We start from the raw sequence: 23,230 nt of genomic DNA on the forward strand, positions 1-23,230 counted from the left end.
CACATATGTCCAGCACATAATATAATTATAATAATAACAAATATCAGAACTAGAAAAGAAAAATATTTTACTGTAGTAGAACAGTGAGGAGTGGACCACATACACAGTGACAGTGTACGTATGTGGTCGTCGAATTATTTTGAATACGTAAAGAAAGTGAAAAACATTTTGCGGTTGGTGGATGTTGCTTAGGTTGACGGTCTTAATGGCCCTGGCAGATGATAGCCCTCAAACACAGCCACCCAAATGTGAGGAGCAGAAGGCTTGGCTTTGAGGGCATAGATGGTTAAGTCTAATATGTAGTGGTTACGTCGGTATTGTGTGGAGGCGGGATGTATTCACTGGGTGACAATGTACGGAAGGGGATGAACATATTGGATATGAAATGTTTGAGGACAATATATGTGGTGTGAGGAGGGTTGATCGTGTAGAAAATGATAGGGTAAGAGAGGGGTGTGGTGATAAGAGATGCTTGAGAGCAAGAGAGGCAGGGCTGATATAGTTTGGTTTGGACATATGGAGAGGATGATTGAGGAGAGGTTTACTAAGAAAGTATACAGGTCTGTTCAGGGATCAGTTTGAAAAAGGAGAAACCAAGGAGGAGGTGAAAGGACTGAGTGAAAGATGCTTTGAGATATCGGGGCCTGAACATGGCATGAGGATATGAGGCATGCAGAAGATAGAGCGTATGGGAGCGAGATGGTATACAGGGGGCGACGTGCTGTTAGTGAGCTGAACTGGGGCATATAAAGCGGTCAGGGAAAACAGTGAGCAAGTATGATATATATATATATATATATATATATATATATATATATATATATATAGAGAGAGAGAGAGAGAGAGAGGGAGAGAGGATCAGGAGATGTGGGTTAGAGTGAGACTCTGGCGAATACCCTGACGTTAGCTGAGCCGCCGTGTTGGGGAGGTGGGTTGCTGGCTGCTGATGGTGGTCCATGTCTTACCTCTGTGGACGTCGACTTCCCATCTTATATCCTAGATCTTTATCCCTCTCTTCCCCCCTCCTATTTATCTATCCCCATCTCTTTTCTCTTTATCTCTCTCTCTCTCTCCCTTTCTTCTATGTCTCCCTGGTTGCTCTCTCTCTCTCTCTCTTTGATCTTTAACCCATCCATTGCAAAGAGAATCCGTAGCGAGGCACACACTATCCTCCAGCCCTTTCAGTCGCCTCGTCCATACACGTACACTCGCCTGCTTTGTGACCCTGTCTTCACTACGATGCAAATCTACAACTTTATCATCACTATCCTAACGGCTCGCTTGTGTTGTTGTTGTTGACGTTACAGATGGCTCTGGCCACCAATCACTCCGTTGATTGGCTGCTGTTTTAAAGTCCTGCTGAATACGATGAGGTCCCGCCGTGGCTTACTGGTCAGCCATGAGTCACGCGAGACCTGGCCTGATTCATAGCACGGGCAGCCATCTCAAAGTCAACCCAGCCGTTCATCCTTAGTGTGGTTGATAAATAAGTACTTGGATTGTGTTGGAGAAGCTATACGACTGCAAACACGCCCGACCCTGATGACTTAAGACGTGTGTGTGTGTGTGTGTGGGCGTCGGGTTTTCCACTAAGACCTGGGAACTCTTTTTCTCTTTTAAAGAGACGGTCTGGATCCAGGCAGGTCTGGAATAACACAGGCATGAGCCTAATGGAACACTGTCACAGCGGTCATAATTCCTCAGTGATGTATGGTGTAGAAGCTCCTGTTTTTCTTTTCTTTTTTTAGCTGGGGTTTCTATCCTCGAGGACCGTGGGCCTGTCTGTCCCCTGTCCAGTTTGTAGGAGGGAGGTGCTGAAGCCCTGCCCATCCAGGATATTGATGAGCTTTCCAGGAAAAGGAGGAGTAGCTGGAGGAGTTCTGTAGAGAAAGACTTCTGATGTCGCTTTGAGAGAGATTCTTCTTGTTTTAGAGTTGGCCATGAGTTACCACGTCAACTGCCAGGATGTCCCAGGCTACCACAGCAACCATATGACCTTCCAGGCTACCACAACAACCATGTGACCTTCCAGGCTACCACAGCAACCATGTGACCTTCCAGGCCACCACAGCAACCATGTGACCTTCCAGGCTACCACAGCAACCATGTGACCTTCCAGGCTACCACAGCAACCATGTGACCTTCCAGGCTACCACAGCAACCATGTGACCTTCCAGGCCACCACAGCAACCATGTGACCTTCCAGGCCACCACAGCAACCATGTGACCTTCCAGGCCACCACAGCAACCATGTGACCTTCCAGGCTACCACAGCAACCATGTGACCTTCCTGGCCACCACAGCAACCATGTGACCTTCCAGGCTACCAAAGCAACCATGTGACCTTCCAGGCTACCACAGCAACCATGTGACCTTCCAGGCCACCACAGCAACCATGTGACCTTCCAGGCCACCACACCAACCATGTGACCTTCCAGGCTACCACACCAACCATGTGACCTTCCAGGCCACCACACCAACCATGTGACCTTCCAGGCCACCACACCAACCATGTGACCTTCCAGGCCACCACACCAACCATGTGACCTTCCAGGCCACCACACCAACCATGTGACCTTCCAGGCTACCACCCAACCATGTGACTTCCAGGCTACCACACCAACCATGTGACCTTCCAGGCTTTACCACCCAACCATGTGACCTTCCAGGACCACACCAACCATGTGACCTTCCCAGGACCCACACCAAATGTGGACTTCCAGGACCACAGCAACATGTGACCTTCCAGGCCACCACAGCAACCATGTGACCTTCCAGGCCACCACAGCAACCATGTGACCTTCCAGGCCACCACAGCAACCATGTGACCTTCCAGGCTACCACAGCAACCATGTGACCTTCCTGGCCACCACAGCAACCATGTGACCTTCCAGGCTACCAAAGCAACCATGTGACCTTCCAGGCTACCACAGCAACCATGTGACCTTCCAGGCCACCACAGAAACCATGTGACCTTCCAGGCCACCACACCAACCATGTGACCTTCCAGGCTACCACAGCAACCATGTGACCTTCCAGGCCACCACAGAAACCATGTGACCTTCCTGGCCACCACAGCAACCATGTGACCTTCCAGGCTACCAAAGCAACCATGTGACCTTCCAGGCTACCACACCAACCATGTGACCTTCCAGGCCACCACACCAACCATGTGACCTTCCAGGCCACCACACCAACCATGTGACCTTCCAGGCCACCACAGCAACCATGTGACCTTCCAGGCCACCACACCAACCATGTGACCTTCCAGGCCACCACAGCAACCATGTGACCTTCCAGGCCACCACAGCAACCATGTGACCTTCCAGGCCACCACAGCAACCATGTGACCTTCCAGGCTACCACAGCAACCATGTGACCTTTCAGGCCACCACACTAACAGTAGAATGCACTAAGGCGTTCACAGCTCAGTAGAACTCACAGTGGGCGTTCATTCACACCTATTAGGGGCTGTGAATCAATGGCGGGAGTACAGTGATAAACCGAATGTCTCTAATGGGGGCGTCAGTCAGCTAGAACTAATGGGCAATGTCGACTGAACGGAGATTATGAGAACTTATCTCTATTAGGAAATAAGCTATGTAGTCCTTGACGTGGGGTTGGTTTTACTGTATTGACCCTTGACGTGGGGTTGATTGTATCGTTTCTGTTGGCTATACTGTATTGATCCTTGATGTGGGCTTGGTTTTACTGTATTGATCCTTGACGTGGGGTTGATTGTATCGTTTCTGTTGGCTATACTGTATTGATCATTGACGTGGGGTTGGTTATACTGTTTGTGTTGGCTATACTGTATTGATCATTGACGTGGGGTTGGTTATACTGTTTGTGTTGGCTATACTGTATTGATCATTGACGTGGGGTTGGTGCGGCTGTTTGTGTTGGCTATACTGTATTGATCATTGACGTGGGGTTGTCCACAAAGGTTTGGGCCTTGGCGTGTGTGTGTGTGTGTGTGTGTGAGAGAGAGAGAGAGAGAGAGAGAGAGAGAGAGAGAGAGAGAGAGAGAGAGAGCTTTCGTGTGTGTGTGTGTGTGTGTTTCCCCCCTCAAGCCAGTGACTGCCTCGAGCACCCGGTTGAACTTAACAGTGGAACTTAAGGCTACAGGAAGATATTCGTCTCTCTCTCTCTCTCTCTCTCTCTCTCTCTCTCTCTCTCTCTCTCTCTCCCACGTAAGCTTGTTGACCTTCTCAGAGACGGGAATTGACCTCAACAGCCACTCGTCAAGGAGGTCAAGAGGGATTTGCCTTGGGGACTTTCCTCTCCTGCCACTTGGGAGCGGAGAGAGTCCTGGCTGCATCCAGGACTCTCTCGTAGAAATATATTACTTTATTTATCTATTTTGCTTTGTCGCTGTCTCCCTCGTTAGCGAGGTAGCGCAAGGAAACAGACGAAAGAATGGCCCAACCCACCCACATACACATGCATATACATATACGTCCACACACGCCCATATGCATACCTATGCATCTCAACGTATTCATTTATATACACACACAGACTGGCTTTATTCATTTCCATCGCCACCTCGCCACACATGAAATAACATCCCCCTCCCCCCTCATGTGCTCGAGGTAGCGCTAGGAAAAGACAACAAAGGCCACATTCGTTCACACTCAGTCTCTAGCTGCCATGTATAATGCACTGAAACCACAGCTCCCTTTCCACATCCAGGCCCCACACAACTTTCCATGGTTTACCCCAGACGCTTCGCACGCCCTGGTTCAATCCATTGACAGCACGTCGACCCCGGTATACCACATCGTTCCAATTCACTCTATTCCTTGCACGCCTTTCACCCTCCTGCATGTTCAGGCCCCAATCACTCAAAATCTTTTTCACTCCATCATTCCTCCTCCAATTTGGTCTCCCACTTCTCCTCGTTCCCTCCACCTCTGACACATATATCCTCTTGGTCAATCTTTCCTCACTCATTCTCTCCATATAACCAAACCGTTTCAAAACACACTCTTCTGCTCTCTCAACCATACTCTTTTTATTACCACACATCTCTCTTACCCTATATTACTTACTCGATCAAACCACCTCACACCACATATTGTCCTCAAACATCTCATTTCCAGCACATCCACCTTCCTCCGCACAACTCTACCTATAGCGCACGCCTCGCAACCATATAACATTGTTGGAACCACTATTCCTTCAAACATACTCATTTTTGCTTTCCGAGATAATGTTCTCGACTTCCCCACATTCTTTAACGCTCCCAGAACTTTCGCCCCCTCCCCCACCCTATGATTCATTTCCGTTTCCATGGTTCCATCCGCTGCCAAATCCACTCCCAGATATCTAAAACACTTCACTTCCTCCAGTTATTTTTCCATTCAAACTTGCCTCCCAATTGACTTCTTCCTCAACCCTACTGTACCTAATAACCTTGCCCTTATTCACATCTACTCTCAGCTTTCTTCTTTCACACACTTTACCAAACTCAGTCACCAGCTTCTGCAGTTTCTCACACGAATCAGCCACCAACGCTGTATCATCAGCGAACAACAACTGACTCACTTCCCAAGCTCTGTCATCCACAACAGCATTCACCTCCCTAACAACCCCATCCATAAACAAATTAAACAACCATGGAGACATCACACACCCCTGCCGCAAACCTAACAACTTGCCCCCACACCATATATTCTTAATACCTTTCACAGAGCATTTCTATCAACTCTATCATGTGCCTTCTCCAGATCCATAAATGCTACATACAAATCCATTTGCTTTTCTAAATATTTCTCGTATACATTTTTCAAAGCAAACACTTAATCCACGCATCCTCTACCATTTCTGAAACCACACTGCTCTTCCCCAATCTGATGCTCTGTACATGCCTTCACCCTCTCAGTCAATACCCTCCCATATAATTTCCCAGGAATACTCAACAAAATTACACCTCTTTAATTTGAGCACTCACTTTTATCCCCTTTGCCTTTGCATAATGGCACTATGCAAACATTCCTCCAATCCTCAGGCACCTCACCATGAGTCATACATACATTAAATAACCTTACCAACCAGTCAACAATACAGTCATCCAGTTTTTTTTTTAATAAATTCCACTGCAATACCATCCAAACCCGCTGCCTTGCCGGCTTTCATCTTCCGCAAAGCTTTTACTACCTCTTCTCTGTTTACCAAATCACTCTCCCTAATCCTCTCACTTTGCACACCACCTCGACCAAAACACCCTATATCTGCCACTCTATCATAAAACACGTTCAACAAACTTTCAAAATACTCACTCCATCACCTTCTCGCATCACCACTACTTATCACACTCCAATTAGTCCACTTCAGTGATTCCAAAACATCTTTTTATTCTCCCTAATATTTAATGATACTCTCTCACCCCAACTCTCATTTGCCCTCCTTTTCACCTCTTGCACCTTTCTCTTGACCTCTTGCCTCTTTCTTTTATACATCTCCCACTCGTTTGCATTATTTACCAGCAAAAATCGTCCAAATGCCTCTCTCTTCTCTTTCACTAATAATCTTACTTCATCCCACCACTCACTACCCTTTCTAATCTGCCCACCTCCCACGCTTCTCATGCCACAAGCATCTTTTGCGCAAGCCATCACTGCTTCCCTAAATGCATCCCATTCCTCCCCCACTCCCCTTATGTCCTTCGTTCTCACCTTTTTCCATTCTGTACTCAGTCTCTCCTGGTACTTCCTCACACAAGTCTACTTCCCCAGCTCACTTACTCTCACCACTCTCTTCATCCCAATATTCTCTTTTCTTTTCTGTAAACCTCTACAAATCTTCGCCTTCGCCTCCACAAGATAATGATCAGACATCCCTCCAGTTGCACCTCTCAGCACATTAACATCCAAAAGTCTCTCTTTCGCGCGCCTATCAATTAACATGTAATGCAATAACTCTCTCTGGCCATCTCTCCTACTTACATGCGTATACTTATGTATATCTCTCTTTTTCAGCCAGGTATTCCCAATCATCACTCCTTTTTGAGCACATAAATCTTCAAGCTCTTCACCATTTTCATTTACAACACTGAACACCCCATGTGCACCAATTATTCCCTCAACTGCCACATTACTCACCTTTGCATTCAAATCACCCATCACTATAACCCGGTCTCGTGCATCAAAACTACTAACACACTCACTCAGCTGCTCCCAAAACACTTGCCTCTCGTGATCCTTCTTCTCATGCCCAGGTGCATATGCACCAATAATCACCCATCTCTCTCCATCCACTTTCAGTTTTACCCATATCAATCTAGAGTTTACTTTCTTACACTCTCTTACATACTCCCACCACTCCTGTTTCAGGAGTAGAGCTACTCCTTCCCTTGCTCTTGTCCTCTCACTAGCCCCTGACTTCACTCCCAAGACATTCCTAAACCACTCTTCCCCTTTACCCTTGAGCTTCGTTTGACTCAGAGCCAAAACATCTAGGTTCCTTTCCTCAGACATACTACCTATCTCTCCTTTTTTCTCATCTTGGTAACATCCACACACATTTAGACACCCCAGTCTGAGCCTTCGAGGAATATGAGCACTCCCCGTGTGACTCCTTCTGTTTCCCCTTTTAGAAAGTTAAAATACAAGGAGGGGAGGGTTTCCAGTCCCCCGCTCCAGTCCCCGTCCCCTTTATATATATATATATATATATATATATATATATATATATATATATATATGCTCCAGTCCCCGTCCCCTTTATATATATATATATATATATATATATATATATATATATATATATATATATATATATATATATATACGAATAAAGTGTATATGAACGCGCACCTTCATAGAACATACAAAGCTCCAACATTGTGAGACGAAGGGTATTCGAGTACTTAGTATTTCGAATAGTTGTTTCCTATTATACAGTCCCTTAGCCTAGCGGTTAGCATGCCTGCCTCTTGCACAAGGGGTCCCAGGTTCGATCCTGGCTGTTGGAGCTTTGTACGGTATATATATATATATATATATATATATATATATATATATATATATATATATGTAAAGAGCATGACTTCCTCAGCTAAGGGTCAGGCGGGGAAATCAAGGTTAGACCCTAACCTGACGTGGTCATGTGCCTGTTTGTAAAACATACGTAGTATGATAATCAGGAAAAGTGTATGGGCGGTGTAGGAGTGCGGGTGATTGAGAGATGTACAAGAGGAAGCGGCAGGAGGTCAGGAGGAAGGAGTAGGGGCTGCAGAAGAAGGTAAATGAGAGTTGTAGTGAGTGAGTATCGTCACAGTTCCTGAAGAATAGAAATATGTTTGGGGTTTCATGTTGTAAACAGTGGATTCCATCTCGTAGAGTTACATCTTGTATGCAACAAGTTCCACTTTGTATCCAGCGGGTTTCATATTGCATATAACGAGTTGATCATGAGTCCGGTATAGAGAGATGACCATTAGTTTGGTCGAGTTATCCAGTTGGCCGGTATAAAGAGTTTTCCAATCACTGGGTGCTTGAGACAGTTCCTCCTTCCCTCCCTCAGCCTCTCTCTATGACCTGCCTTTATTAAGTAATGAAGGAGTCAAGAGGAGTTTTATCACTGTTGCTTTACTGCAAAGGACATTTACCTCCTGGATTTTATCCTCTGGTGTAGGAGTTCTGGCTGAGGATCGATGCCAGCGATCTTTTGCTCGACAGGAGCTGTGAGGTAATGGAAGGAGACGTCGGCTGCCTGAGGGGGCCTTCATTGAATCGGTCAGCATGGAAGGAAAGATCTGTAAGGAAGTGAAGGCAGTGTCACCTCCCATTAGTCTCAGAATCCCCGACTGGAAGACAGAAGCACTGGAATTCCAGGTCCATTTGCTGTGTGATCTTTCTTTGTTTTAACAGCTGTAGGTCATACAGCATTTTATGCGAGTCTTGAAATATGTTTACGACTTGAGTCTGGAGATGACCTCGCCAATGAGGTAAGCTATCCAGGAACTTACGCTTGTATTTGATCATAAAGAATTGAGGTTGCTTTCCAGCCGGGTCGTTGACAGACTTAAGGGTTCTCGAGATGATATCTCTCACCTCTCTATGTCCGGCATGCTGTCCGGTGGAGCCCTTCACCTGCAGATAGCGCTGCAGTATGAAAACTCCACTGGAGGGTATGACGTGCTGGAGATGTACTGGAATATCCAGTGTGGTCCTGGACGGTGATAGACAGTTGATACGATATGGAGTATGTGTGTGTGTGGCAGAAGGCTAGTGTTGAGAGGTGAGTATGGAACTGTAAGTATGGGATGTCTACCAGGTGTTGGCGGTAGGGTGAGGGGCTCGCAGCTTCAGAATGGGTCTTTTCTTCCAGTTGCGATCCTGATCCAGGACGACTGGAACCAGCCGGCCTCTTCCAGAAGGGTCTGTGCCAACGGCTTTTCCTTGTCGTCTCCTGGATTTGTGGGTCAGGACGTGTTCATCCACAGGGAGGTGGCTCCACGAACTGGCCCTCTCTAATATCTGGTACTGTGACTGTGTTCGCCACCGACGTTCGAGCAAGTAATCTGTCTCCAGTGCACTCCAGGAAAGTGCGTCTGGAAAGACAATTTACACGGAGTGTATCTCAACGCCCTTTCCAGTGTGGGAGGACGTGTTTCCAGATCCCACTGGGAGCCATACACTGAGAGGGTTGAAGGTGGTTTCCGATGATAGAAGAGAGAATCTTGTCGTCTGCCCTGAGTGTGTTACAGAAGAGTGTTGAGGGCCCCAGGCCGGGGCTGATGGAAGAGGACATGCCCTCACACAGAAACACAGGAACTCGTCCTGCTCAGTGTAAGACATCATATGATCCACAGAGCTCTTCAAGTATTGTCCTGGAGAGTGTGTGGTGTTATCTGTATGGAGTCTCAGGCGTGAAAACAAAGTGGAGAAGGTATGATCAATAGTCGACAGTCGTGTTGTGGAGAGGTTAGTCACTAGAGGCTACAGTGCCAGGAATAGAACAATTCAAAAGACAGGTTCTTCACTTCTTACAAAATTCGTAAATACTTTCCTTTATCTTTTCTTTTTTCCTATTCATAATTCTCTTTCCATTTCAATGAAGGCTAGGCCTTAATTGTGGACCTTTGTTCGTGACTGGAGTCTTCAGCATAAAACATACGGAAGCACTGCTTGAGGTAGAGTCTGACCAGCCTTGCTTGGTCGAAATTAAGTCTAGCATCAAGGAGGAGATGGAGTCAGACGACTGTGGTCCCCTGCTCCTGAGGGTGACGTATATATCCTCTTGAGAACAAAGCAACGGTATTAACTGGACGTTATTCGAACTGTGTCCTCCCTGAGGGCTGTGGTGGGGTTAGGTATTGGGGAAGGAGGTTGGAGAGAGGCTGCTGACCTCACTAGCTGCTCGAGAGGGTCATACGTAACACCTTGACATGGGTCCAGACAACGTCTGACCCGCCAGGGATGGCCCCACAGGACTGACCTGGATGAAGGGAGTATATAGAGATCCTTATATTGAACTAAACCGAACCTTATGCTTGCCGTACACTAGGGCGAATGAGGTACACTATACAGCCCCTGCCTGTGTGACCCCGTTTACCTCACGTGTTCCTCTGGGGTCAGCGCCGTAAGACAATGGACCGAGTATTTTTAGCCACTTATTTACTGCAGGATGGTCGACGCTTCATTATCACCGGTTGGCTGACTGGGGTATGAAAAACACAGATAATCTCGATGTTTTTATTTCTGGCTTTATCATCGGCTCCTTTATTGTGACCTGCTGTGTTCATCCTGGGAGTAGCAGCGCAAGGGATTAAATAGATCACAGAGAGCCTTTGCCTGACCCTAGAGGTCATATTCTTTAATAATGACATACGGTAAGTAGCTTTATGTCATAAGCTTAGAGTCGTTCATATAGCAAATTCATATGTCGGATTCAAATTGTGAAGACAATCTCAGCATTTTAGATATCTTATTTTTACAGTATGATTATCCCTGTCTAGTTATCTATCTAACTATCTATCAGTCTATCTATTCACCTATATCTCTGACGCCCGTTCCTTACGGGAATGTAGCTGATATGTGCATACGCATACATGCATGAATAAATGGCGGACACACACACACACACACACACACACACACACACACACACACACACACACACACACACACACACACACCAGCCTAAGCCAGGACTCATTCAACGACCGGCCCCAGGGGAAGGTGGGCACCTGGGTTAGGTGTGTGTGTGTGCGTGTGTGAGCATCTGGGTTAGGTGTGTGTGTGTGCGTGTGTGAGCATCTGGGTTAGGTGTGTGTGTGTGCGTGTGTGAGTTCGCCATTTGTTTATGCATGTATGCATATGCACATACCAGCAACATTCGCTCATAACCACAAATCTGGTGTCACCCTAAACGCAAAGCTTTTACAAAACAATGTTTGAGGTATGTAACTTGTGGATCCTTCGTATCCCAGTATTGACCAACCCTAACACCGTCCAAGACAGACTAACTTTCAAGATTACTGAGGACAATATAATCTGTTCGTCCGCCACAGAAAAACATTTCCATCGCATAAGACCTTTTGTTCCCTGAGGACCTGGGCGGACCAGGCTGTCTGGTTACGGCTCCTGCGGCTGAAGGATGGAAGACTCGAGGGAAACCGTGGCCGCAAGACGGAGGCGATCATGTCATCGGCAGATGGTTTGAGGGGCTTGTCTTGAAGGAGTGATGGGGGGAAGAGGGAGGAGGGTTCTCCTAAAGGAGTTCTCTTGAAGGAGGAGGTGTTTTGGGGGTCTTATCCTGAAGGAGGTGGTGCTTGAAGTGTTCTCCTTGAAGGAGAAGGCTTTAGAAAGTTCTCTTCAAGGAGGAGGCTTTAGGGAGTTCTCTTGAAGGAGGTGCTTGGGGTGGTCTCCTGAAGGAGGAGGTGCTTGGGGGGTTTTCCTGAAGGAGGATACGCTCGGGAGGTCTGGTGATGGGAAGACGTTGGGTAGTTTCCCTGAGCAGGGAGGCACTAGGGGGCTCTACGCAAGAATGAGGCGTTAGGGAGCTTTCCTGCAGGAGGAAGATTTAGGGAGTTCCTCTAAAAGAGGGGGGGCGTTAGGGAGTGCTCCTGAAGGAGGAGGAGCCAGGGATCTCTGCCGAAAGAGGCGGCGACGACGGCTGCAGGTGACGTGTGAGACGCCCCACATACGATGAGTGTCTCCAGATGGCTGGGCAGCGTCTGGCTGCCACGGTATACAAACATGCTCGACTTGCCGATGAGGGAGACGATGATGCAGGCTATAGAGAGAGAGAGCGAGAGCGGGGGCCGCCCTGGATGGTACAGGAGGAGGAGAGCAGTATGCTTCAGCTGAGGCATTGTGGTGAAGACCACATCTCTAGAGATGCGGCAGCTGTGGACACTGCGCCACAGAGAATCCCCCTGCAGTTAACGATGCTCAAGGGACACAGAGAGACAGATACTGCAGCTAGGGGATGCTGCGGAGGATACACTGTGAACCAGGAATACTGGAGCGAAAGCATCAGTGTAGAAGAGAGGACACAGACACGATTGCCATGGTTTCAGAGCGATGGTAGTGCAGAGACGTGTGGTAAGATCGTGGTGGCTTGGAAGCAAAGGAGCTGAGACAAACTGCTTCGTCTTGTACCCGACGAAGGGTGGGGCGCCGGGTGCTGATGCCGGTAAGGGATTGGTACAAAAAAAAGACCTTTTGGTGAGTACTGTATGACCGCGATGCAAGACTACGGTAGTGAGTCTATTTCTATGTATCTGACAATGAGTATAGCGACACCACAGCACGGCAACTTGGCTGCTTATAAGTGGATAAGGCACAGAGCAGTTGGGACACAGTGGAGGGTGGTTGTGTGGGGTGGACGTGTTCCGTCACTCATCAAAATACCTTCACAAAGTAGGAATCAAAGTTACATTTCCACCACATCTCGAGTCTGCTTCCCTTCGTGAATCCAAGATGTGTAATGATCACCTCGTGTCACTACAATGTTTATAATCCCAGATATGTATTGATCATCTTTGGCGTCGGTACAATGTTTATAATCCAAGATATATATTGGTCATCTTTGACGTCGGTACAATGTTTATAATCCAAGATACGTATTGATCATCTTTGGCGTCAGTACAGGATTTATAATCCAAGGTGTGTATTGATCGCCTCTCCCTAAGAGTAATGTTTATGTCCCCACCGTCACTCAGTTGTGAAATCAGTTGGTCACCTTCATTGTTGCCGTTAGCTGCTGTAACGAGTACAAACATGTTGCATAATGAAGCCAGCGGCAGCTTAGCCGGTGATGATAATGTTGCAATGTCTCATTTTGAGTGAAATTACTGATGTCTATCGCGTAAATCACCAGTTCATCATTTAATGGTTTCGTGCATGTAGACAGTCATTTGAACTGTGATTTGTAGTATGTGACACAAGTGTTATGTGTAAGGATAAGCACCAGGTGTCGTATTAATGCACACGACATGTATGTGTCTTGGGAGAATGTGTTTCCCCCTTACATATATCGTGGTAATGTGTCATATGTAGCCATTAAACATAAATGAAAGTTTTGTTTATGTCATATATTATGTACTCGGTTCTGCCTAGTTATATGTAGGCTGACGAGTAGTCGCGACATACCATGTGTAGCAGGGGGTCAATTATGTATTTTGAGAGCAAATATGCAAGGTGATTAATGAAGAAGTAAGAGAAATGTGATAAAAAAAAAAATGTGTGGTTGAGAGAGCAGAAGATGGTGTGTAGAAATGGTTTGGACATATGGAGAGAATGAGTGAGGAAAGATTGACAAAGAGGATATATGTCTCAGAGGTAGAGGGAACGAGAAGTGGGAGACCAAATTGGAGGTGAAAAGATGGAGTGAAAAAGATTTTGAGCGATTGGGGCCAAGAATAGAGCGAACTGGAACGATGAGGTATACAGGAGTCGACGTGCTGTCAATGGATTGAGGCGGGGCATGTTAAACCGTCCGGGGTAATCATGGAAACACTTATAGGAACTGGTTAAGGATATGGAGCTTTAGTTTTAGTATCTTACACATGACAGCTAGAGAAAGGATGTTAGCGAGTGCGGCCTTTCTTCGTCTGTTCGTAGAGCCACCTTGCTAACGCGGGAAATGGCGATCAAGTATCTATATATATATATATATATATATATATATATATATATATATATATATATATATATATATATTGGGAGGTGAGTTTGAATGGAGAAAAACAGGAGGAAGTGAAGTGTTTTAGATATCTGGGAGTGGATCTGGCAGCGGATGGAACCATGGAAGCGGAAGTGGATCATAGTGTGGGGAAGGGGGCGAAAATCCTGGGAGCCTTGAAGAATGTGTGGAAGTCGAGAACATTATCTCGGAAAGCAAAAATGGGTATGTTTGAAGGAATAGTGGTTCCAATAATGCTGTATAGTTGTGAGGCGTGGGCTATGGATAGAGTTGTGCGCAGGAGGATGGATGTGCTGGAAATGAGATGTTTGAGGACAATGTGTGGTGTGAGGGTTTGATCGAGTAAGTAACGTAGGGGTAAGAGAGATGTGTGGAAATGAAAAGAGCGTGGTTGAGAGAGCAGAAGAGGGTGTTTTGAAATGGTTTGGGCACATGGAGAGAATGAGTGAGGAAAGATTGACCAAGAGGATATATGTGTCGGAGGTGGAGGGAACGAGGAGAAGAGGGAGACCAAATTGGAGGTGGAAAGATGGAGTGAAAAAGATTTTGTGTGATCGGGGCCTGAACATGCAGGAGGGTGAAAGGAGGGCAAGGAATAGAGTGAATTGGAGCGATGTGGTATACCGGGGTTGACGTGCTGTCAGTGGATTGAATCGGGGCATGTGAGGCGTCTGGGGTAAACCATGGAAAGCTGTGTAGGTATGTATATTTGCGTGTGTGGACGTGTGTATATACAAGTGTGTGGGGGCGGGTTGGGCCATTTCTTTCGTCTGTTTCCGTGCGCTACCTCGCAGACGCGGGAGACAGCGGCAAAAAAAAAAAAAAAATATATATATATATATATATATATATATATATATATATATATATATATATATATATATATATACATATGATCACACTTGTCCGTGATGATAGTATGAAGGTGAAATCGCACTTCAGTAGGAGTTCATACAATTATATTTAACATGTAATTTTTCTATACATGTGGCACGACATGTTTCGTGGAGACAATCCACCTCATCATCAGGTGGTGCCAGTACTTAACAAAGTTATCTAAATCCCAACATCACACTTGAGTCCCGCTGTCCAGCACCAATCTGTACAGACCAACCACTGTCCGCTTTGTCTGGCAGTAACCGTTGTAAGGGAGAGTGATTAAGGGGGGTCACGTGGCGGGGGTTGACCTGGGTAGCTGGGTGTGTCTTGAACAACTTATTAATGTAGGCCAGACGGGACAAACTGTAATGGAGAGGTGTTATTGGCACCGTCATGCAGTACGCAGGGATGACCACAAAAATGCGATCGCAAACATTGTCATGAAAATGGTCACCCTGGCCATAGATCTTGAAAATCCCGTTATTCTATACCCCTCTGCTGATTATGTCACACGCAACGTCATTGAATCTGTCTTAATTGCTAATACTAAGAGCTTTCATTTGTCCCCAGGCAATCTTAAAGCCCATCCTAGCATTAACCAAATCATTATGAGAGAATTGACAAAACACGAAAACATAAAATGTTGTTCAAGACACACCCAGCTACCCAGGTCAACCCCCGCCACGTGACCCCCCTTAATCACTCTCCCTTACAACGGTTACTGCCAGACAAAGCGGACAGTGGTTGTTCTGTACAGATTGGTGCTGGACGGCGGGACTCAAGTGTGATGTTGGGATTTAAATAACTTTAAGTACTGGCACCACCTGATGATGAGGTGGATTGTCTCCACGAAACATGTCGTGCCACATGTATAGAAAAATTACATGTTAAATAGGATTGTATGAACTCCTACTGAAGTGCGATTTCACTATATATATATATATATATATATATATATATATATATATATATATATATATATATATATATATATATATATTATTCATTATACCTTGTCGCTGTCTCCCGCGTTAGCGAGGTAGCGCAAGGAAACAGACGAAAGAATGGCCCAACCCGGCCATATACACAGGTATCTACTTACACGTCCACACACGCACATATTCATATATATATGCACACATATATATAGGCCTATTGCCCGCTTTGTGGAAAGTCGACTCAAGTCTTCATCTCAATGATAAATCTGTGATTACCTTGTGGTGTTTCTTGTCCATAATCTAAGTTGTAACAAGTGCTTAAAGTCCACATTCCATTACTAGAGCTAATTCACACAAGGGTAATTCATGCATATGTAAATTATATGTATAATTCATCTCTTGTCCTTCCTTAATAACCAAGTATTATGTCACACATCCTCAGATAATTAGTTCATATATATTGTTTCACTACATAATCACTCTCACAAATAGCCCCGAAAGGACCCAGTGGTGTTTTGATGTTTGAATTCTTTTATAATCCTTTGTATTCCTCTGTAATCCTTTGTGTTTCTTTGTAATCCTTTGTATTCCTCAGTAATCCTTTGTATTCCTCTGTAATCCTTTGTATTCCTCTGTAATCCTTTGTGTTTCTTTGTAATCCTTTGTATTCCTCAGTAATCCTTTGTATTCCTCTGTAATCCTTTGTATTCCTCTGTAATCCTTTGTATTCCTCTGTAATCCTTTGTATTCCTCTGTAATCCTTTGTATTCCTCTGTATTCCTCTGTAATCCTTTGTATTCCTCTGTAATCCTTTATATTCTTCTGTAATCCTTTGTATTCCTCTGTAATCCTTTGTATTCCTCAGTAATCCTTTGTATTCCTCTGTAATCCTTTGTATTCCTCAGTAATCCTTTGTATTCCTCTGTAATCCTTTGTATTCCTCTGTAATCCTTTGTATTCCTCTGTAATCCTTTATATTCTTCTGTAATCCTTTATGTTCTTCTGTAATCCTTTATATTCCTCTGTAATCCTTTGTATTCCTCTGTAATCCTTTGTATTCCTCTGTAATCCTTTGTATTCCTCTGTAATCCTTTGTATTCCTCTGTAATCCTTTGTATTCCTCTGTGATCTTTTGTATTTCTCAGTAATCCTTTGTATTCCTCTGTAATCCTTTGTATTCCTCTGTAATCCTTTGTATTCCTCTGTAATCCTTTGTATTCCTCTGTAATCCTTTGTATTCCTCTGTATTCCTCTGTAATCCTTTGTATTCCTCTGTAATCCTTCTAAGGGAAGTGCGTTTAGCCTGTAGTAACCATAGAGCTTCCCTTGGTAGCCACGTACACCCAGAGGTTAGCCTGGGGTCGAGACCCAGGTCGTATATGAGTCACAGATGAGACAGTCAGCCATACTGAAGGTGTGGCACACCGACTGTAGATGTGACAAGAAAATATATTGTTACAGGTAGATAACGCAGGTAGACCAGAGTAGAATATCTCCCGAGCAGAGTAGACAAGATGTCTCCCTGACGAGAGTAGACGAGATGTTTCCTAGGCCAGAGTAGACGAGATGTCTCCCAGACGAGAGTAGAGGAGATGTCTCCTAGGCCAGAAGAGTAGACGAGATGTCTCCCAGGCCAGAAGAGTAGACGAGATGTCACCTAGGCCAGAGTAGACAAGATGTCTCGTAGACGAGATGTCTCCCTTACGAGAGTAGACGAGATGTCTCCCTTACGAGATTAGACGAGATGTCTCCCTTACGAGATTAGACGAGATGTCTCCCTTACGAGATTAGACGAGATGTCTCCCTTACGAGATTAGACGAGATGTCTCCCTTACGAGATTAGACGAGATGTCTCCCTTACGAGAGTAGACGAGATGTCTCCCTTACGAGAGTAGACGAGATGTCTCCCTTACGAGATTAGACGAGATGTCTCCCTTACGAGAGTAGACGAGATGTCTCCCTTACGAGAGTAGACGAGATGTCTCCCTTACGAGAGTAGACGAGATGTCTCCCTTACGAGAGTAGACGAGATGTCTCCCTTACGAGAGTAGACGAGATGTCTCCCTTACGAGAGTAGACGAGATGTCTCCCTTACGAGAGTAGACGAGATGTCTCCCTTACGAGAGTAGACGAGATGTCTCCCTTACGAGAGTAGACGAGATGTCTCCCTTACGAGAGTAGACGAGATGTCTCCCTTACGAGAGTAGACGAGATGTCTCCCTTACGAGAGTAGACGAGATGTCTCCCTTACGAGAGTAGACGAGATGTCTCCCTTACGAGAGTAGACGAGATGTCTCCCAGACGAGAGTAGACGAGATGTCTCCTAGGCCACAGTAGACGAGATGTCTCCCAGACGAGAGATAAGGTGAGGGGGAGAGGCATCATGGGAGACTTATTACAGCCAGGAATATCCAACGAAACATTTTCTACCGTAAAAAAAAAAAAACGGAATACGGAAAATGGGAAGGTTGTACATATTTCCCCTGGGGGTAGATACCTAAGGGCTAGGAACGCTGTTGGGTAGAGTAGCTGTGGTGCACGGTACGCGGGGGGACGCTCTCGCCACACTGGCTGTGAAGGAGTGTGGTGGTGGAGGGAAGGTTCAGTGGAGGGCGTGAATGAAGCACACGATTCCCTGTGGAGGGCGTGAAGGATGCACACGATTCCCTGTGGAGGATGTGAATGAAGCACACGATTCCCTGTGCAAGATGTGAATGAAGCACACGATCCCGGCGGGATATATGAACGAAACAGAGCGGATTCGAATCAGTCTACAACCACAAGCTAGAATAAGGAGACGCCTCTGAGTTATATGATAATAAGGACGTAGATTTAGTCTTATTATGGGAAAGTATCTACATATAGTCTTAGCGGATATATGGCTATATCTTGGGATAGTATCTGCATATAGCCTTGGCGGATATACAATTATATCTGGCCATCTATAATCACAAAGTCGTTCATAGTAAGAATCATGGGCAGAGTGAAACAATTAAGAGGCACTTTCCGAATGTTCAGTCTGTGAATGGTTCAGTCTGTGTATGGTTCAGTCTCGGTGTGGTTCTTTCTCTGTATGGTTCAGTCACTATGTGGTTTAGTCAGTATGCTTTAGTCTCGGTATGGTTCAGTCACTATGTTGTTCAGTCACTATGTGGTTTAGTCAGTATGCTTTAGTCTCGGTATGGTTCAGTCACTATGTGGTTCAGTCACCATATGGTTCAGTCAGTATGCTTTAGTCTCGGTATGGTTCAGTCACTATGTGGTTCAGTCACTATATGGTTCAGTCAGTATGCTTTAGTCTCGGTATGGTTCAGTCACTATGTGGTTCAGTCACTATATGGTTCAGTCAGTATGCTTTAGTCTCGGTATGGTTCAGTCACTATGTGGTTCAGTCACTATGTGGTTTAGTCAGTATGCTTTAGTCTCGGTATGGTTCAGTCACTATGTGGTTCAGTCACCATATGGTTCAGTCAGTATGCTTTAGTCTCGGTATGGTTCAGTCACTATGTGGTTCAGTCACTATATGGTTCAGTCAGTATGCTTTAGTCTCGGTATGGTTTAGTGTCTGTATGGCTCAGTCAGAGTATGCATTAGACTTCGTATGGCTCACTCAGAGTACGCTTTAGTCTCGATATGGTTCAGTCAGTATGTAAAGTTTAATCTCGGTATGGTTCAGTCACTATGTGGTTCAGTCAGTATGCTTTAGTCTCGATATAGTTCAGTCACTATACGGTTCAGTCAGTATGCTTTAGTCTCGGCATGGTTCAGTCACTATATGGTTCAGTCAGAACGCTTTAAACTCGGCATGGTTCAGTCACTATGTGGTTCAATCAGTATGCTTTAAACTCGGCATGGTTCAGTCACTGTGGTTCAGTCAGTATGCTTTAGTCTCGGTATAGTTCAGTCACTATGTGGTTCAGTCAGTATGATTTAGTCTCGGTATAGTTCACTCACTATATGGTTCAGTCAGTATGCTTTAGTCTTGGTATGGTTCAGTCTCTGTATGGCTTAGGAAACTTTAGCTACAATTCTTAAATGTTTTCAAGATGGTTTTAAAGAACAAGGCAAAAAATATCCAGTGGATATTGGGGTAAAAGAACGAAGGAAAATGTTAAACTTTGGAAAAACTGTTTTCTGTTGTCGAAACGGAATGATATTTCATCTTAAGCAAACCTGTCTCCACTGGCTGAAGAAAAAAAAACAAGGTTTGCTCTCAACTTTTTCTTCTTGAAGCCTTGCAAGAGAGAGAGAGAGAGAGAGAGAGAGAGAGAGAGAGAGAGAGAGGTCTGGGCCAGTAAACAGGGAACAGTTTCAATTTGCGTTCTCTTGGCAGGTTTAAAGCACGGGTGGTGGTGGGGTCTGGTCATGACAGTACAACGTGGATTTACTGATGTTCTCTGATCTCTCGTGCATATTGCCGGGTCTCGCTCTTTTCCCGTGGCTGCAGGTGTGTGAGAACCGGTGCCGCGGATTTTTCTGGTTGTCTAGAAGTGGGTATGAAAATATCTGACAACCTGGACTGCATCGAAAAAGATATTTTGAGCAGAACGCAGCACAATTTATAAACCGTAGGAGTTCAAATGGAAGCATCGTATAAAAGGATATTTGACGAGTCAACAGAAAAGGAACAATATCAAACCATTAATTGTATCAGGAAGTGATTGTGACTTTCGTATGTGGTCGTTTTAGGTCGTTAGTATAGAGCAATCAGTCGGAGTTTCATCTAAACTCCAACCTGCTGAAATACCGAGGACAACCCACTGAAATGTCGAGGCCAACCTGCCAAAATGTCGAATTTAACTCGCTGAAATGTCGATGCCAACCTGCCAAAATGACGAATTTAACTCGCTGAAATGTCGAGGCCAACCTGCTGAAATGTCGAAGCCAACCTGCCAAAAATGTCGAATTTAACTTCCTGAAATGTCGAGGCCAACTTGCCAAAAATGTCGAATTTAACTTCCTGAAATGTCGAGGGCAACTTGCCAAAAATGTCGAATTTAACTTCCTGAAATGTCGAGGCCAACTTGCCAAAAATGTCGAATTTAACTTCCTGAAATGTCGAGGTCATCGAGGCCAACCTGTCAAAATGTCGAGGTCAACCTGCGAAATGTCGAGGCCAACCTGTCAAAATGTCGAATTTAGTTTGCTGAAATATCGAGGCCAACCCGCTAAAATGTCAAGGTCAACCTGCTGAAAAGTCGAGGCCAACCTGCCAAAATGTCGAGGCCAACCTGCCAAAATGTCGAGGCCAACCTGCCAAAATGTCGAGGCTAAGCTGCCAAAATGTCGAGGCCAACCTGCCAAAATGTCGAGGCCAACCTGCTTGGCCTGGTTCACCGTCTGACCGTTTCATCCCCCCAAAAGTTTACATTCACACGTCTCATTCCCAGCCATCCCTCCACGTGACTCAGGCTAGAATGGTCCAGTTCCACCTGCTCTTCAAGCTGCCAGTCACATCTCAAGAAATTCTCTCTCTTTGGTATTCTGTTGCTGTTAGTGGCTTTGAACTGGTGTGTGTGTGGGTGTGTGTGTAAGTAGTGGCAAGAGGCCCTATGTATTGGTGGCAGGGTTGCAGTGTCTTTTGTGTTGTCACTGCTGTGAATATCTCACTGTCAGGCCACTCGGGGTTCAAGAACAGGGTTCAGCCCAGTCAAAGGTCCTCCACGCCAGAGAGGTTAAAGTGTACTCGCGAGTAAGGTTGGGTGAGGATGTACTATGGCGAGAGATGGGGAGGAGGTTGGTGTGCAGGGGAGGCAAGGGTGTGGTGTCTTTGTATCATAGTTCAAAGAATGGAAAGGGATTAATGGATGAATGGAAGAGGATAGTGGAGGGTATGATCACTGAAGGAGGCTGTTGGATAAAAGATTTGATACTATAGGAAGGTTTATGTATAGATGGAGGAAGGAGAGTTTTTCCAAGCCCGGTATGCCTGATCCTTTTTCCTGAATGGCCTCAGAACATGAACGGCTGAACCATGGATTGGATGAAGAGGTCGTCTTGGAAGAAGAGGGGATTAATGTTTCCAGTCCCGCAAGAATAACTTCTGCTATGCGTTTGGTGGAGACAGAAGCATCACCACATAAGAGACAGTAATTTGCCTAAGGAAAGTCAGATAAGAAGTTACGTAACTTATTCCAGTCAGCTTTGTTGAGGTGCCAGAATTTACACGTAGTAGGGGCTGCTGGAGGGAGAGGTGCTGTTAGATACACTTATGAGAGTGTGATCAGATGAGCCAATTGGGGACGAGATTGTGTATTTACGGCAAGATGGACCAGAGGTGGAAAAACAAATCCAAAATATTAGGAGAGTGGTTACGGTGGTCAGATATAATGGGAGATAATTTGCTCTATATCACTGAGAATAGAGAACGTGAGGGCTTCAATCCCTCCACCATCTGTATGGGAGGAATTCAACCATTCCCTATGGTGAACGCCTAGGTAGAGGATCTCGGCTTGCGGATGAGAGGATATCACACTCTCATGGCAGGAGTTTAGATAGACAAAGAAGGATATAAAATTTGCTGAATTAGGAGAGCAATGGGAGAAATAGGGGAAAAGTGTGGTATTAGGGAGACAGCCCTTGAGCCACATAACATCAAAGTTTGGAGACTCAAGGTTCTTGATGCGTGTAACAGGTGTGTTGATGTTGGAATAAACACAAACACCACCTTTGAACCGAAAATGTAAGAGAAGGTTATAGTTGTGAGAACATCATTTGACAACTGTGTGTCAGACAGAAGTAAGATATTAGGAGAGGTACTAAACAGATTGTGTCCAACTGAGGAGAGGTTACCAGAGAAACCAGGAATGTTGATATAATGTATAGAAAAAGAGGAAGGTCTCACAGAGAGGGAAAAGGTCGTGGGAGGGACCCGGTACTACTGCTATCAGAGCCCTCCCTCTCTTTGGCAGTAGAGTTAGGCAGAAGCCTAGAGATCCTTAGCACCCCATGATGCTGGGAACTCAGGCCCATAGATTCGACAGATTCTGTCATGATGATGCTGATCAATGTTTGATTGGACAGGCATTAGCAAGAGTACTTATGTGAGAAAGTAATCGAAATAAGCAAGGTTTGATTAGGTGTGTGGTGTTTATATAAATATGGTAGGACTAGCCCGGTAGACCTGTTTGGATGAGAAACGAAGTTAGATCAGCAATGTTTTCATGGAGAGTGTAAGATGGTTCCAGACACCTCTGTAACGCTCCTCAGTCAGGACAGTCGTACCATCCTGGGCAGCTGTTGTCAACTCAAGG

At 45.4% G+C, this 23,230-nt stretch overlaps 1 protein-coding gene across 2 annotated transcripts in view; it reads right to left on the reverse strand.

The window, feature by feature from the left end:
- Positions 1 to 23,230, reverse strand: part of LOC139761315 (dipeptidase 1-like) — a 154,419-nt gene that overhangs the window by 71,637 nt on the left and 59,552 nt on the right. The gene's annotated exons all lie outside the window — the stretch shown is intronic.

Source organism: Panulirus ornatus, chromosome 40, assembly GCF_036320965.1.
Source record: "Panulirus ornatus isolate Po-2019 chromosome 40, ASM3632096v1, whole genome shotgun sequence".
NCBI lineage: Eukaryota > Metazoa > Arthropoda > Malacostraca > Decapoda > Palinuridae > Panulirus > Panulirus ornatus.